This window comes from Anas acuta, chromosome 6, assembly GCF_963932015.1.
Source record: "Anas acuta chromosome 6, bAnaAcu1.1, whole genome shotgun sequence".
Lineage (NCBI taxonomy): Eukaryota > Metazoa > Chordata > Aves > Anseriformes > Anatidae > Anas > Anas acuta.
In genome coordinates, this window is record NC_088984.1 from 14,020,485 (window position 1) to 14,038,014 (window position 17,530).

Here is a 17,530-nt window from a genome sequence, read left to right on the forward strand (position 1 = left end):
CCTGCTGACTGCTGAGAGTTTACTGAAATGAGTTATTCTCAATTTTTGGTGCCCTAAACTTCAGTCTGTCCGAACCGACGCGCTCCCGTGGGACAGTTTGATTCAGGCAGAGCAGCACTTTCTGACAGCAGACACTAAGCAGGGAATTTTCAGCCTTTCTAAGACTGAGTGTTCATCGGCACATGTGCGTGTGTGTGGTGCTGCAGGGCAGGACCCCACAGGGACTGGGAGCCCATGGCCATGGCCCAGGCCAGCAGTGGGAGCTCTGATCACGGCCCTGCTGATGGTTTCCAACAGCTCCAGCGCCTGCCCTGCTGATGCTGGCAGGGTGATGGCACTCCTCAAAGTCCCAGCGTAGGGAGAATAATGATTTTGCAAGCAGCATAAGGTAAGTAAATAGAGTTAATACAGAGAATTGGCTCACTTTGTTGAAGAGCATCCCTAGCATAAATTCCTTTATGAAATAAGCCTTATTGCTGCTGGGTCTGTCTGTTCCCAGCATTGCTGGTAGAAGTTTTTACCCTCTGCAGTGCTTGCAGCATGGCTCTGGTTGCAGACCTGGGGCCTGTCTGGTGTGAAACCAACAGAAGCGGCAGGTTCCCCACTATTTCCTACTTTGAGCTCTGAGATTTTCTAAATACTCCACTGTCTGTTAAAAGGGGGTTATGTTCATAGGAACACCTCACAAAGAGGACAGAAACCTCTAAATTACATCATACTCAAATTTTGCAGCTCCCTTGATACTCTATACCCTCCAGGTTGAACTATCATCAGAGAGAAAATTAACCTCACTGGCAGCTGGAGCCTTTTTTCCCCAGACAGCAGTGTTTAAAGATGCGGCACAAACTCCTGATCACCCAGAACTGCCCGTGCCCACACGTGGATGGCAGAAGTGCCTGAGAACTGAGTAAGAATGGCAATAGCTGTTTCTGTCACATCCATCAAAGGGACCCGCAGGGTCCCATCATCCAGTACTGCCAGCAAGACGTCAGCATCCTCCAAGTACTGCCTAGAGTGTGCCAGTGTGGTATTTTCAGAGAAAATGCCTGGTTTGTTTTCTTGGGGTACCAGGGCAGCAGCCTTCATCCCTCTGCAATGCTGGGCAAGGTGAGGGATGCTACAGACCTCCCAGGAGGAGGGCCAAGAAGTGCAAATACTCCTAATTTCTAAAATAACTTGTTTCCTGCCATCCCAGTCAGCTTGTTGTTGTTGCTGTTGTTGATTATTATTATTATTATTATTATTATTATTATTATTATTATTATTATTATTATTATTATTATTATTATTATTATTATTATTATTATTATTATTTCAACCTGCCACAGGAAAATTAGAAACAGCTCCCTGCTTGGCCAGGAGCAAGACGTCCCCTCACCCAGATGCATGCAGGGAGAAAAACAGAGCGAGCACCCAGGTGAAGGCCCTGGGCTGATGGGGGAGATGCCTGATGGCAGCGAGGCTAAGATGGGTCTGCAAGAGTGGGGAAAGAGGTTTCTGATGCTGGAGAGCATCAAAAAGGCAGCACCATGATAAAAACTGCAAACAGCAGGAGTGTTCCTTTAACAAGTCTCTAAACAGAGACCTCACAGCTTAAGGAGAATGTATGGTCACTGCCGGACAATTTTTGCATCTTCACCAGCAAGAGGCAGAGAAGCAAGAAGAAGAAAATCTTGCATGACAACCAGAAGCTTTCAAGTGCTTCAGGACTAACACCAGCACCAGCAAAGGCTGCCTACCTGGAACAGGTTAACTTACAAGTCAAAAATGATTCCCATCTCTTGCTCTTGAGACAGTCCAAGATACATCACTTCTTCACTCAATGCCCTGCTTGCTGGAAGGAGCTGTAAACCAAAGGGTTTGGAAATCATTATGCGAGAAATGTTAGGAACCCTTGACTGAGACTCTGCCATCATGTAAAATCCATTTTTTACCTTATTCAGGCACACAGAGAAATTCAGTCCCCAGTCTACCGCCTGCCCAAGTCCTTGAACTTGCAAGAAGCACTAGCAGATGTTCGTTAGTGCATCGGTAACTAGAGAATTGGAGGCACTTGTCAGCTCCGTATGTGATGAATAAATGTTGGAGAGTTTCTGCTGGGGAATAACACTTTTGGTCTGGGGCCAAGTGGACGCAGTCTAAAAGGTGTGTGAGGGGCAGGGGGAGTTGTGGCCAGCAGTTTGGCTCACTTGTTCCTTTTATTATTAATTTAACTGGAAGTGTGAGCTGCCAAAAAAAAAAAAAAAAAAAAACAGAGGGTACCTACCCCATACCAAAGCGTAACAAATAGCAAGTTTGGGGGGTGAGAATAATGATTTTTGGAAGTTTAATACAGATTTGACAATGGAAAATAGTAGATGGTGTCCTACAGCTGCCCCTTTTCGTGGAGCACCCGTACATACATGCACACCTCCATCCCTCAGTGCTCCAAGCATCCCTGACCCTCAGCCCATGAACCTGCCAGAGGTTTATCTTCCCTTGGAGCTACTACAAATCCCAGTAACGCCTGATAACCAAGGCTGTTGGCATCGTCACACAGTCCCGTTTGCTTTTGCAGGGCCTGTCCCAGTATCTCCAGTGCTCACTGGGAAACCTGCCAAGAGGCTGCAGGTCAGGAGTTTGCTGGGGGGCTCTCCTTGGAGCACCTACATCAAAATCCTTGCAAACCTTGTGCGCACCATGCACAGCAACTCAAGCACCTGGCTGCTTGTGGGCAGCCACGTGATGTCTTCCTCCCTGGTGGCATGAGAGCCTGAATGTCACAGCCATCTCACAGCCCAGGAGACAAGAGCAGAGCTGGAGCAAGAGTCCCATCACTCGAGATCTCAAAGCACCTCCCAACCCCATCCTCTGCCTTCCACCTACCTGGCAAACTCAGTCTTCCTTCCCTGCCAATACCCCTCGAGGGCATGAGTCCACCGCCAGCCCCTCCAAAATCTAGCAGACATCTCCTGCCCTCTGTGCAGCCGTTGCTCACACCAACTCGCCCCTCGTAAAGGACAGAGACTTTTTTTCCTCAGCACTAAGCCAGGCTGGGTGTTTCCCAGGCTGACCTGGCACACTGAGCAAGGTCACACTGCAAAGAAAACTCCTGAACTGTGACAGACAGCAAAGGCACCGCATGGCTTGGTTGTGGGGGTGTTGCTTTAATTTGCAAAACTCAAATGTTTAAGCACTTCTGCTTGCTAAAGTAATTCAGAAACGCAACGCTTGCCCACCAGGAGAAAAGCCAATGGCTCTCCCAAGGCAGCTGTCTGGGCCAGCGCTCTCTCTGAATGTGGGAGTGAGCAGCTCCGTTCAGCTCCTCATCTGTTAGCAGAAAAATAACTGAAAGTGATCTGCTGGCAACTTTGTCTGTATGCACAGACATGCAGGCACACAGACACACGCACGGCTTTGATATGTGGGGCTGACTTAATTACAGCTGGCAAACACGAAGGGTAGATATGCTTGAGAATGATGCTCGACGAAACTACACTTCACAAAGGAGAACTTGGTTTCCCAGAGAAAAATGAAACAGATAGTGGCCACATCTGGATTTTTCTTGCTCTCACATCACTCTGCATTTCCTGGTTAGAGCTGGGATCTCCCCAAGAGAGGCTTTTTTTGTGGTATTTCTGGCTGGGACTGGACACACCACAAATCTCATGAGAAGGTCTTTCCTTCCAAGATTCATGAGCTGGAGGCTCATGAAGCACAGATAGTTCAGGGAAGTGACCGACCGTGCAGATGCTTTCCAAGCTCTCAGCCTTTTGGGGGGTCCGGTAGCACTCACGATGATGTAAAATCCCATCTCGCTCCATTCCCTCCAACGTGGCCACTTGATGTCACAACTGTCTGGAAAACTCCTTACTTTTTAAAAAGAAAGAAATGGAAAAGAAAAGCTCCACTGTGTCAGAGCAAAGTGGCAGGGTTTGGGGCACTCCTTCAAGGTCATAAAGCAGCAGTCTCCCCCCAAAACCCTCAAGCCAACCCAAACCACTCACCCTCGTTGACTCTATGTCTAATCCATCTCTGTAACACGCGCAAAGAAACCAGCTGAGAAACCCAACACATCATCACCTTCCTTCAGAGCTCACACCCACCCATGGTCAGCCTCTGGGTCTTCTAAAGAGGTACCCAAAAAAGCACTTTGGAAGCTGCAGGACACCTAGGAGCTCTGTCCTGCTTTGCCATGGGTTTGCTGCTGCCCATGGGTTATTTGCTTAGTTGAGCTGTGCCTCAGCTCCCTACCCACAAAAGCAGGAGGGGGAGAGAAGGACCAGCATGTCCTGGCATTGCCGGGCTGTAGTGAAGATTAATACATTAAAGAACAAAGTGCTTATGGATGGTGCAAAAGAAAAGCAAGTTGGAAGGTCAACACTGCACTGAGAAGAAGCTGAGAAAAACAAGAAGCCACCAAGAAAAGCACAAGTTTTGTTTATTCCATATTGTTTCTGTCCGAGAGAGATTTGGAGGCTAAAACCAGAGCAGAGTAAAAGCATCCCTCACTGTGCCGAGGGGCATGCAGTGTGTGGGCACACGGGAAAGCTCTTAGGAGTAGGAGGTTTGGAAACTGTTGTGAAAACAGAGGTCATGAAGGAGTGAAACCTCCTGAATCCCCCCGAGCGCCTTTACTGCCAAATAAGCCATGATCTCCTCGTGGGCAGAGGCCACAGGATGGATGCTCCCCAGCTCTTTGGCACAAACACAGAGCCTGGAGCCGTGCAGTCTGACAGGGTTTGACCACCAGGTGCCAAAGCCTTCCCCCCACTGCCTGCACTACCCTCACTGGGCTGTGCCACAGCAACAGGGCAACTCCTGGGGGGCACCTCTTGGCCCAAAGCTCCTGCAGGGCCTGGGTAAGAGACCTCCCTTCAATATAACCCTGCTCCACAGACCTCCTGCCTTCCACTTTGTCATCCTTCAAACCCAAAGGCTTGTAGCTCTGCCTCTCCTGGAGGAGCTCTCGCTCTAACAGCGTGTTTTGGCACAGCGTGTGCTGGCTGGAGTCACGCCACATGGGGGCTGTGGGATCATATTTTAGCACAAGGCAGTGGGACTCCCAGGGCCTTCCCTTTTCACACGAGACAGCCGCTGCTGGGAAGTGTGGGGCCAGCTGGGAGCTGAACAAACCTCCAGCTCGGCCTGCAGTCAGTCACACACCACAGCGCTCGTTTTCCTTCTGGATCCATGAGTTTCCTACTCCTGAGGGGGGACCTTTCTCTCTGGGGAGGTTAATACCATGTATTCAGGCCTCCTTGAACTGAAGAAATAAAATAAAAAATAAAAATAAAAATGTAAAACGTACATTTCAGATTCACTACCTCCTGTGGTCTGTTATGAAATATCTACCATTACCATGAGCGTCTCAGAAGAAAATTAAGCTGTTTGTACTCAAGCACCTGTTCTGGACATCTAAGAGCAGGACACATTGCCTCTGAATCTCCATGTCTTAGAAACCACTCAAGTAACTGCAGACACCTTCATTTTCGAACATATCACTGGCACATCCTCACAGCTGGGTTAGACATCACACCCCATCCCAACCCAGATATCATGCATATGAAATTCACTGCATAGGAAAAACAGGGATCGCAGCATGGAGCTGGGATCACGCAGTCTCCAGGACAAGGCCAGCCCCGACTGCTCAGCTGCACAGCTCCTGTTCACCCAATTTGCCCAGGGAAACTTCAGAGAGTCCCAGGCTTTGTGCCATCATGTGCCACCCATCCATTCGGGCTTTGAGTTAACTCCAGGTCATTCAAAGAAACAGAGCCACAGCTTCCACCCTCCTCTGAATTCTGGTGGTGAGCAAAAATAAGTCCGGGAATGAGATTTGAGTGATGGGCTCCTGACACAGCCCCAGTCCGCAGCACCTGTCACCCTTCTTCCTTTGAACCATCATTTCAGAGAGCGCCAAAAATTCCTACAGCGAAATGTGATACAGCAGAGGTGGGGAGGGCACGGGCTGAGGGCCTCGCTCCCTGCTCGGGCATCTCTCCGGGTCTGGCTCTGCAACCTCACAAAGGAGCCTGGCAAGCACAGGGGGAAAGCTCCAGCTCTTTGGTCTGGTAGGAGTCAAGGGTCCTCAGCACTGACCCATGGTGGCATCTCCTGCTTTGTCCATCCCTGCCGAGCCTGCACTTCAGGGATGATGGCACAGCGCATGTGGAGGATGAGTCTGAGGGGTCAGAACACAGGACTGATCAGAAAATACAGACTTATGAGTGGAGGTGAGGTAGTAGGCTTCAGACCATCGATAAACTGCAGTGAAAAGGACAACCACGTTTTTCTCTGCCCATGGTGAATTGCACAAGCAGGCAAAGGCTCCAAGTGCAGGGAAAAAAAAAAAAAAAAAAAAAAAAAAAAAAAAAAAAGATTCAGGTTAGACGACAAGAAAATCTGCCTAATGATAAGGATAATGCAGATTGTGGGGAAGCGGCAGAATTCCCCCCATTCGAGATCTCTGAGAACCGGTTAGACAAATAAACACGTGTCAGGCAGGGGAGGGGCAGATTTGATCCTGCCCTTGGGCTGCAGGATGGTTTGGAGTTACAGACTGCTGTGATGCCATGATCATTCGAACCATGTTAGGTGGGACTGCTTCAGGTCTGTGCTGCTTCTCTGATCCCCTGGGGTGCAGCCCAGGCACAGCGGTCACCTGGGCGGCCGCAAACCCCAGCCCTGCGCTGTCACCGGGAACCCTCGAGGTCTCGGTGGGAAATGTCACCTCCTTGGGGTGGCAGGGCTCCTCCTGCCAACCCGCTGCTTTCTCTGTTCATGCTGGGTATGTGTCCTGCCTTGGGTTGAAAGGGCTGATTGGAAGAGCTGCCTACGGAAATGAGCTGGACATGCGGGAGGGGACATGCAAGGTGTTAACAGCAGAGAACACATTACAGGGTCTGAAGTGCCATCAGCAGGCAGCACAGATGTGGGAGAAAGTTCACCACCTTCTTGAAGAGCTGTGGAGATGCTAAGCCTTCTCACAATCAGCATTAACCTCTTCTACCCTCCCATGCCATATTTCCAAAGACTTATTGTTAAAGGGTCATAAAACACCCGCAGGTGACAAAATTGGTGTGCCTGTTGCAGCGGGGCCGGTGGCGAGCAGGACCCCAGTGCCAGCACTCATGCCCCGCTGCACAGTGCCCCGGGTGGAGTTTGGGGTAAAACAGCCGGGTTTACTTTCACACGAGCTCCCCTTCTTCGTGCTCGGCTGTGGGAAGCTGAGGGTTTTCAGCCAAGCTCTCCTCTACCACCTAGTGGGAAACCAGATTTTTCCCAGCGTGGCGAGCGCTGAGAGGAGCAGGATAACCTGTGTGGTGCTTGGGCAAACCCCATGTAGTCCATCCAGGGGACATCCTCAGTGTCCCCCAAAAGGCAGAGCAGCACTGGGCGATGGGTTGCTTCCTATCTCATGCATCAAGACACTGTCAGGTGAAGTTGCCACCTCCAATATGCACGATTTCTGCTGCACAGAGGAGAAACCCAAGCCTGTTTTCTGACCCATCAAATCAAGAGGGCACCTAAACTGGCAGCACCTCAATCCCTCCTAACTCGGCACCCCTAAAAAAAATATAGTAATAATAAATAAAAATAAAAAGATTAAAGAAAAGCTGACTTTCCCATCCGTGCACAAACTCTCCATCTCCTCCTGCCACCAATCACCCCGGCCAAGGCTGGGGCACAGCCCCCAGCACCTGCACACTGGCCGTCAGCCTCCAGCCCCAAGGCAGCTCTGGGAGGAGCGGAGTGGGGCTCTGGCCAAACTCCGGCGCAGGTAATTGCCATCTGCTGCCTCGAATCCCCCCGCAGATACAGCCGCCTTCATTTCCTGCCCTACACTGCAGGGCAGCGTGGCTGTGCGCTGTGAAACAGCTGCCGTGCGCTCCCCAGAGGGGCCTGCACGCCTCGGAAAGCCGGCCAGGAGGGCACTGGGTCAAGCTGCAGCTTGCCTCTCCTCTCCCCGTGGCACAATTTGGGCATCACCACCTCGCCACGCTCTTTGTGCCGTGGCCAAAATGTGGACGACCCCCTCCGTCCCCTCCTCGCAGCCAGGGAAAGCCGCGCTTTCCTCCGACTCTGCAAAGGGTTAACGGTGCGAGCGCGGGGTTTTTCTTTCTCCTCGCAAACCGGGACCCCTGCGAGTTTTATGGGGAGGGCTGGTGGGGGCGGAGGGACGGGGCGGGGGAAGAGAATTTGCTTTATGGCTTTGACAGGAACTCCCATCATGGTATAATTATGGAAGTGAGAAGTCTGCGTGTAATGAAGACCATATGCCGCGTTAAAACACACACGCACAAATATTAGGCCCCCGTGAGGCTGCCGGGGGGGCAGGAAGGGGTGGGGGACCCGGGCCCAGCCCTCCCCCCAAAGCCTCAGCTCACATTTTCCAGTGCAGCAGGGACATGGGCACTGGGACAGCCACCACTGCACAGCCACCCTGCCCGGGATCACTTTGGGGTGAAAAACATACGGTTTAAATAACATTGAGTGGAAGGAGGGGCCCTCAATGCCCTAGAGAAGGGCTGTCACCCCACTTGGGGACCAGAGTGGGGCTTGCTGCAAGCACGGGAGGGGGCTCCTCCAGCAGTGTTTTTCCTTTGGATCCTGCTGCGATTTTTCCTTTCAAACTACGCCCTCCCTACTCTTTCCTCGCTGGAAATATCCACACACAGCTCCCTTTGGAGCCACCAGCCCTCCTTCTGTGGGGCCTTTAGGCCTCTTTTGGGGCTGTTTCTCCCCATGCAGGTCCCATCTCACTTTCTGGGTCGGGAGCCCCACTTCCAGCTGCCTGCTGTGGGCACCATTTGCTGTTGCAACTATTTTGCTGGCAAGAAGGGATGGATTTGTTGCCATTGTGAGCCGGGTCTGGAGGCTTGGATCACGCTGGTATCGCTGCAGGCAGCGGTGCTGCTCTCCTTGCTCAGCAGCACCAAGGGCATCCAGCTGCAGGCCTGGCCGGGTCAGCAGGGGAATGGGAGGGGAGTGGGGAGCAGAACTGATTAGCTCAACACGAGCTCTTCTTGAGGAAGGAAAAATGCAACCCCATGCCTTGTCTGGTGGAAACGAAAGGTGAAAAAAGCACCTTCCTGGGGAAGAAATACCAAGTTCTAACTGGGACTCACTGGCAACTTACAGGAGAGGAGAGCACATAAATTGTATTTTCCTGATCTTTCATACAACTTCCATAGAAAATATTCTTTTTATTCATTTATATATACACCACTATGAGTTCTCCAAAGGAAAAAAATATATATATAGTTGCTTTCTACCACCCTAATCTCCATCTCCTGGGCACGCACAGGGGCTCCAGCAGGAGCACAGCACAAAAAGCGCCTGGACGAGCACTGCTGCAAGCTCAGTTTGGGATTTATCCACCTTGCTCTGTCGGTGCAAGTTCCTCCTGCACATTTGCCATCTGCGGCGGTGCGTGCTCTCACGCAAAATGACAACAAGCATTTGGCATTAGACTTCATCGTCTTCTACAGGCAAACTCACCGCTCCTGCTAAAAGCACCCCTCACCATCATGGCTGAGCGCCCAGGGCTGAGGTTCACCGTTGCAAACCCTCCCCCCGGTGCTGCCTCTGCCGAGAGCCAGGGCCATCCCCAGCTGGGCGCACCCAGCCCCGTTGCCACGTAGGGAATTCTCCTACAGACTTTTGCAGGCAGTTTTAGGGGACAGAGCTGTCACACAGAGGGGAAATGCAGGTGTGGGGCAAGCAGCCGTCCCCTGCCGGGAGCGACCTCTTCCTCTCCTGGTGTCTGCGGCGATCCACGATTCCCGTCATGCACAGTGTGTCATTTCCCACGAGTACCTGCCTGTTTCTGCCATCTGCCATGATTTATAGAAAATGGGCAGTGATTAATAGCCCAGTCAATGCCGAGTGAAGCCATTTTCTTTCATTTACCTGCTCCCTGACCTCCCCGCACAGTCCCAGACACGGGCTGGGAAAGTGTATTAATCATGCACTTAAAAAATATTTAAAAGGGGAGATTGGCTGGGAGCTCAGTTGTTTTCGTGGAGTCATTTTCTACAGAGGGTGCAAGCTAATTGCCAGATAAAACAAATGGGCTCTTTGAAATGGAAATGAGTCACTTGGAGGTGCTCTGTGTTTGGTACTTGAGTGATGCCTTAAATCCATGCTCCCCCTGCAGTTCCCCAGCACCTACCTGGGACCAAGCCCAGCAGTAGCCACAGCTCTCAGACACAAAGGATGGGATACAGGGCACAGCTTGAAGCGTGGTCATAGTACTGAGAAGTCCCTGTGACCAGCAAGGGCCGTGCTCCCACCAAACCGTGGTGGTGGCACCAAGGTAGGGAGGGAATGGATTGCTTGTGCCCACCGGGAACACACCAGCAGGCATCTTGCAACTGGAGAAGGATATTTAAAGAAAAGAACTTGATTTTCCGTGACGCGGGTCATATTCCCAGAGCATCACTAGATGTTTAGTGTAAGTAGAAGCGCTCCAGACCATCTCCCTGGGCACAAGATCTCTCTGCACCATTTTGGCCAGCTCCAAGCAGAAGGATCAGCCCTGGCTGCCTCACCCCGCAGGAGGAGGAGGAGATAGCTGTGGGGCTGGGCATCAGCATCTCTTGATGCCCTGATCGCAGGACAGGAGCCCGGCTGCAGTGAGCAGGACAGGACAGAGCCAGGCACAGAGCCATGATGCCACCAGACAGGCAGCACTTTGCTCTGTGTCCCTGCTGGCTTCTGGTTGCAGTTTATATATTTGTGTGGCTGTGAGCAGCCCTGGGAGGTCCTGGGGCTCATGGGACCTGAGCTGGGGAGCACCAAACTTCTGGGCATAAATCTGACATTTCCTTTCCTTGTGATACTGCCCCGGGCAGCACCACGTGCACTGGGTATGACTGCGCAGCCTCCCGGAAAATGCCTTTCTGACATGGGCCCCTAAGGACAGCCAAGGCTGATAGCAATAAAACGAAAATCCCCCATCAAGCCAAACAAAATTATTGAGTTATTCGCACCCACCGGAGACCAAAGCTTTGTTGACAACTTAATTAACTGTGTTTGTAATGAATTTTTTGGCCACATGCAACAGACTAATTATCAAAGCAAACCTTAATCTCTTTCCAGGCACATCAAAGTCGTGAGAGCAAAAAATATTTACATCAGTCTCAGATAAAATTCTTTGCACTAATTCTAACATAATTAAAATTATGTTGGGGCTAAGGTAATTATGCAAGGTGCTTATACGGCATAACAATGTAATAGGAGCTTGGGCTTTTTTTTTTTTTTTCTTACCTGTAGTCAATCAGCAAAGTCCTCAAACATGTATAATGTCTTTCGAGTGCACTTTAAAATGAGAGAAACAGCACCACGTTTTAAGCTTGGTTAAGGTATTTAAAAATCCCCACAAGGCTGGATTCAAGGTATGCTCCTTCATTATTTGTTATCTGATCTTTTCCCAGAAGTAATGATATGGAGGCATAGTGAGTAAAAATGGTAAGTTTCAAGCAGCCATTGTGAATTTGATATGTTTTGCGGTCTGTTTGTTGTTTGTTTTTTTTTTGTTTGTTTGTTTGATTGTTTTTGTGAAATTGATGAACAAAAGGCGGAGAGGACCATGTCCTTACCAAGGAATGTCCTCCCAAGTAATGGGTACTGACAGGGGGAGAGAAGAGAGCAGAGGAGGGCTTGCCCTTTTTCTTCCTGGAGCATGCTGTGCATGACACCTCCGTGCCCTGGGGTGGGACACAGGGACTCAAACAGACAGCTTGCAGGGAGGTGGCACTGCCTGGGCACACCCCAAAAGTCCTGGAGAGCAAGTAAGGGTCACACACATCCGTGTTGTGTCCTGCTCCTCTGTGTGGCCCCACACATCCCCACAGCTGGAGGACCTGCCCTTGGTGCAGCATGTGGGCTACACCTGGGCAGGAGAACGTGACAGAAGGGCAAGGTTGTTCCCATTTAGCGCCTGCCTTTGTGCTGGGTGTCACTTCTGCTGCAGCAGGAGGTGACCTAATTTCAGCGAGCAGGTCCCAGAGATGTGACCCTGCGTCCCCAGGCCCAGCACACCTGTGCCCAGGGCACGGGGAATGCAGAGAGCCCAGGGTGACCCAGAAAATCCTTTAGCTGATGATCTGAGAGGCCAACTGCCTGGGTGAAATAATAAATAGATGAATACATAAATTAATTCATAACTAAATTAATTCATAATTAAATTAATTCATAACTAAATAATAGTGCTGCCTTAAAGGTGTCCCCACTTCTCTGTCCCTGAAGTACGCATCACTGAACTGCAGACACACAGCTCAGGAGGTGCCCAGCATGTCCCATCCCTAATGTAGGATGAAATGGGCTCATGCATAGCCTGGCCTGTCATGATGAGCCTCCATCACTGGAGACTGCACCTTCTCCCTCCACACCAGGGGTCTATTTAGAAAAGCTTTAATTATTCCCCCCGGGGTTTGAACTTCTTGTCCTGCCCACCAGTGACAGGCAGATCTGGAAAGCTCCACGGGCACAGCAGCCTCATCCCTCCTAGGTTGCCTATCCTGTGCCTGTCCCCAGCACCTGCCCCCACAAGCAGGGGGTCCCCTCACAGGGGCTGTGCCCCTAGCAGCTGACCGAGCTGACCCTTCATGCTAGGCACGGGGGCCCAGCTCACCCACCTCAGCATGAGGACATCCTGCAGATGCCAGGACATATGTTCCTGCTTTCCCGGCCACTAACATCAGCTCCTTTCCACCGCCTTTGGAGACTTTTTCTGGTGGAAAGGCTGCTTTTGAACAGCTTTCTGCCTGGGCTGGGCTTCATTAATCAAATCATTTCTTGACACAAAACACCGAGGACTCACTGGAGGTGCAAGGCTGGAGAACGGGGCTGAGCTGAGCAGCTCCAGGGGCACTTCCACAGCTCCAAGGAAACTGCCAAGCTCTCAGCTTGGTGTGCAGAGATTAGAAATTAGCAAGTACATTTGGAGCAACAAAAACAAACCCTCCCAGCCCAGGATTCCCCACTATCTCCTGACAGATGTCCTACCCCCTGCTCCTGCAAGAGGCTGGATCCCACACAGAAAATGAGTTGGTCTGGGGCAGGACTTTGTGGAAACACAAGCATGTGACAGCACAGCTACCCCAAGCACCTCTTCTCTCCCACCTGGGCTGAATCCACCTAAGCTCACCCCAAACAACTAGCTCCCTGTAGTTTTCAGCCTGGAGTTAATCAGGAGACGGCCTTGTGCACAACATACTCACTGCCCTCATTGCACCTGAGATGCAGGTGCAGGGCAGAGGAGAGCTTGGTCCTTCAGCCTCTGCACAAGGGCAGGCTGCAAGAGCTATTCCTCCTTCTCCCTCTCTGGCCAGTTTTGGCACTTGTTCAGCATCTGAGCAGATGAAACCAAGCCCAGGCACTTCACAAGCTCCTGTGCAGTGTCTCTCCTTAATGCTTGATTGCCAAAAGACAACTCCCATGTTCCTCAGCTCTCTAACAGATTGATTTTTTATTTTTTAATTCTTTTTTTTTTTCCCTTCAAACATCCTGCAGGATTAGGGCTTGGTTTAACCTCTGACAGAACCAACAGATGCTTTAGGAGCTGGAAAGACTTTTCAGTGTTCTTAGTCCTTGGCCTCTCAACAGAGACCAGGACCTTTATACTGCTGCCAGAACAAAGGAGGAGAGGTGCTGGTGGTGCTCTCTAGTGGCAGCCTGCAAAGGGAGGAGTGGAGCAGCATGCAGATGTTACCAGAACATCTGGAGCAGCAGTGGGGCAGCCGAGGTAAAATACAGCTGGGAAGGTAGGCAAGAAAAACAGCAAACATCAGCTAGGGGAGTGGCAGGCTGCAGAGTGGTGTGCGTGTCCTCTGCCCAGGTTAGTCTTGATCAAAATGCGTAGTGCTTCCCATTAGCTGTCAAAGGCATTTGTGGGGTTTCTGTGCAATGCACTCATTTTTTTGCTGCTTGCAAAGGGAACACTGCACCTGACCAGCTCCATCCTGGTTTTTATCCTGACCAAACCTTTCTGCAATTAAGGAATATTAGCCCCATTCCAGTGATGGGAAACAGAGGCAGAGAGGGCTTGCCTTATTGCCTTAAGGGTGTTTTAGCACTGGTACTGAGCAACTTGCATCGGGGGGGGGAGGGGGGAAAAAAAGAAAAAAAAGCCTTTTTTTTTTTTTTTTAGTTAAAATAGCTTCATAACCTAGCTTAGAGCATGGAGAGTGTTAATCTGTTAGTCTTAATAGATTTAAATTTTTTAAGTTTTATAACCCTTTCTTCATTACCTCTTCAAGTTTCTAGATAACAGACTGAGAATTAGATAGCGAATATTGAAAGTCTCCCATTATCTATCAGGGAAACAATCTGAAATGTTGGAGGGAGAAGGGCTTGTGAGAAAGTTAAATTATTTTTAAAAATAAAATAAAAAATAAAATCCACAACATTTTTCACTTCCTAGCTGATTCAGGACAAGGTTTATGTTCAGCCACCCACCAAGACTGAATGCCTTTGGCCTTTTCTCAGAAGGAAATAACAATCCCACATTATCCCCAAATTATCTCTCCCCTCACCTGAGGTATTGTTTTTTTTTTTCTATTTGATTAAAAGCAATAAATATTGCACTTTGGGGAAGAAGCTTTTCTGATTCCAGCCTCTCCAGCAGTCCTTAGAAGCAGCTGCCCCCCTTTTGAGGCCATGCACAGACAAAGGGGGGTGGTGGGAGCTTCCCTCGCCACATTTTCACTTAGGGCAAAACAAGGAGTTCCTGGGTCCTGGACAAGTTCCCAGGACCACATCCAGCTGTCCGAGAGCACTGTGGGATGCCCTGGACCTCCTCAAACCCAGCCTTCCTCAGAGCCACCAAACTGCTGCCAGCATTAACCTGGAGGGAACAGAGCTGGGTGGGAGCAAGACTTGGGCTTTTCCTTCTTGCTGGATCAGCAGCCAAACATTTTTCTTGGTGCAGAATAAAAAATAGGAATATTTATTCAGAAGTATATAAGCCCCTTGTGGCCAGCAAGTAAAGCTGACCCTGATCCTTATTCCAGGGAAGGAACAGCTTCGGGATGCGAGCAGCACCAGCAGGTGGAGCTGCGGGATCAGGAGTGGGGACGGGAGGTGCCTGCTGCAGCTCGGAGGGCAAGGCACGTTTGGTTTTGATGGGGAGCTGCAAAGTCTCGGCTCAGTGTGGCCTTCTGAAGCTCCCCTCACCGCCACAAATTAAAGAAAGGAGATGTTTGTTTCAAGCTCAGGAGGAAAGGCGGGGAAGGGGGAGAGCCTGCTGCTTCCTGCAGAGAAGAGGGATGCTCAGAGGGGGGGGATATTGAATGGCATTCGGCTGCCAGTCCTGGTGCCACCGCAGGCCTCACATGCAGCCTTGCCCATACTGTTTGAAGACATCTGAAATGGTGTTTCACCATTTTACACGGTAATTCAGGCGATTTCTAACCAAACGGACTCAGAAACATCTTTCAGTCCTTGTCCTCCCTCTTTCTCTGGCAGCCCCTTGAAATGCCCTCTGTCCTAAAGCACCTGCAACAGCTTTCATTGACAGGTAATATCAATGTTTGGCTCCTGTTTGTAGCCAAAAAGACAGAGCAACATCTAAAGATCTGTGTGACCTGAGCAAGGAAAGGCAGATAGGGGGGCTCCTCCAGCTCCCCAACACATGCTCAGCACACTGGTGCCTCAAGTTGCACGAGATTTTATAAAAGAAATAAAGCAATAACTTCAGCATAACAAGCTCCCAACACAGTCCTCCTCAGCTTAATTTTTAACTGTGAGGGTGACAACCAACCAGCAGAACAGCTTCCATAGGGAGCAAGCAGATGTGCCATCCCCAACGGACCATAGAGGTGTCCTCCTCTAGAGATTTGCAGTGGTGGCAACCTCCCTTTTTGGGCAGGCCTGCCTGACACCCTGACATCTGACATAGATGTGCTCAGACAAGTTTTCAAAGAAATACATTTAAGGAAAATCTGTAGCAATGCTGTTAGATTTCACTTATTGCTTACTGCAGCTGAGCTATTACACCATCCTGCGAGCCTGCACCAGTGCTGAGCACAGGGCTGGACCTGCTCTGAAGACACAGCAGCTCTGCAAGACCCTGAGAAGTTTGGATAATGCCATTCTGCAGGCCGGATCCAGCCTATCCCAATTATCATCTCATTTATGGGCTCAGGGCAGCTGAAACAGGAGGAGTTCTTTGCTTAGGGAACATGGGAGCCAACATACAACTGCAACAGCTTCTCCTCGCTTTCCCATCTCTGGAGCGCTTCTGCCACATGGTAACAGTGGGGAATGAGCTATTTGCTCCACAAGCATAACCACAGCCTAACACTGCACGAAACACGTAGGAACAAAAATAAAAGCATGTTCAAACCATGTTGCAGCTATTGTTCTTCAGCAGGATTTTCATCTCACGGCAATTTCTGAGGGAGTTGAAGTCTTTGTGGTTTCTTGCATTTGGGGGGAAAAAAAGAAAAAGAAAATAAAAGATCTAAGCACAATACCCTTGGAGATCTGGCCTGGATGACACTGTCCCCAGATCACTCGGTGGCATGTGACATTATAGCCTGCAAAACAAGCTTTTTACAGGGGAAGATGTAGCTTGGTGCTGGCTGCTCCACCACAGCGCCAAGCTGCAGGATGAGGTCCCATCCCTCAAGACCTCTGTCCCACTGTGTGCTGGTACCACCTCGTGTGGGACAGCCAGCCCCTTCACAGCCCAGCTCGGTTCACACATGCCAAGAAGCAGACATTAAGACATTTACTTGAAGGAAAACCACCTCAGAGCACACAAGCTGGCAGAGTGGGTGCCCCACAGCACCCAGCCACCTCTGCGGCCTACACGCCCTGCATGGACACAGTAGCCATACTGCCAGCACAGGGCAGCAGGGCATGTGTGGCCAAGGAGCTGTTCAGCCCTATGAGGCAGGGGGCACGAAGGAGCTTTGTGCCTCAAAACATCTCCAGCACACCCACCTGCCTGCTCAGCTGCCCCGTACTCATCTGCAAGCCCCCAGGCAACCTGACTTAGGGTAAATTGAGCCGTCATTTGAGCAGGGAGTTGGATCTGAGACCTCCTGCAGTCCAACCAGCCTAAAGTCTGCCACGATGTGCATAATGTTTGCCATGGAAGGTCATCCCAAGCTGCCACTATCTCTTCCTCGGTCAAGCATTGGAACGGGCTGCCAGGGAAGCGGTGGAATCCCCATCTCTGAAATTATTTAAGAGATGTGTGAACAGGGCACTAAGGGACATGGCAGCTCACACTGATGGTTGAACTTGGTGATTTTTAAGATATTAGAACATTTTATTCCTATGCACCTCCTATAGAGGCCAAATCATCCAGCTCTCCACGACCTCATGCAGCAGATCTGCAGCCAGATCTCCCCTGGTATTTAGCTTATCCCTTCTGTCAACCCAGCTGGTACAGATCATTGTCCAAGGTAGATGCAGAAAGCCCAGGACTCAGCTCTTAAAGCCCTATTAAGTTCATAGGGCTGGAGCCTCAGGGAAAAGAGCAAAACCCTTCCAAGGGCAGCCCCAAGATGCAAATCAGAACTTTAAGCTTGGG

The 17,530-nt window shown here is 50.4% G+C and overlaps 1 long non-coding RNA gene across 3 annotated transcripts in view; it reads right to left on the reverse strand.

Annotated features, from left to right (window-relative positions):
* The window catches only part of LOC137858963 (uncharacterized), a 41,309-nt gene that overhangs the window by 6,289 nt on the left and 17,490 nt on the right, over positions 1–17,530 (reverse strand). For all 3 annotated transcript variants that reach the window (XR_011098100.1, XR_011098101.1, XR_011098099.1), the window contains exon 3: positions 1,759–1,844. This is a non-coding gene — a long non-coding RNA (uncharacterized lncRNA). The remainder of the gene's footprint in view (positions 1–1,758; positions 1,845–17,530) is intronic.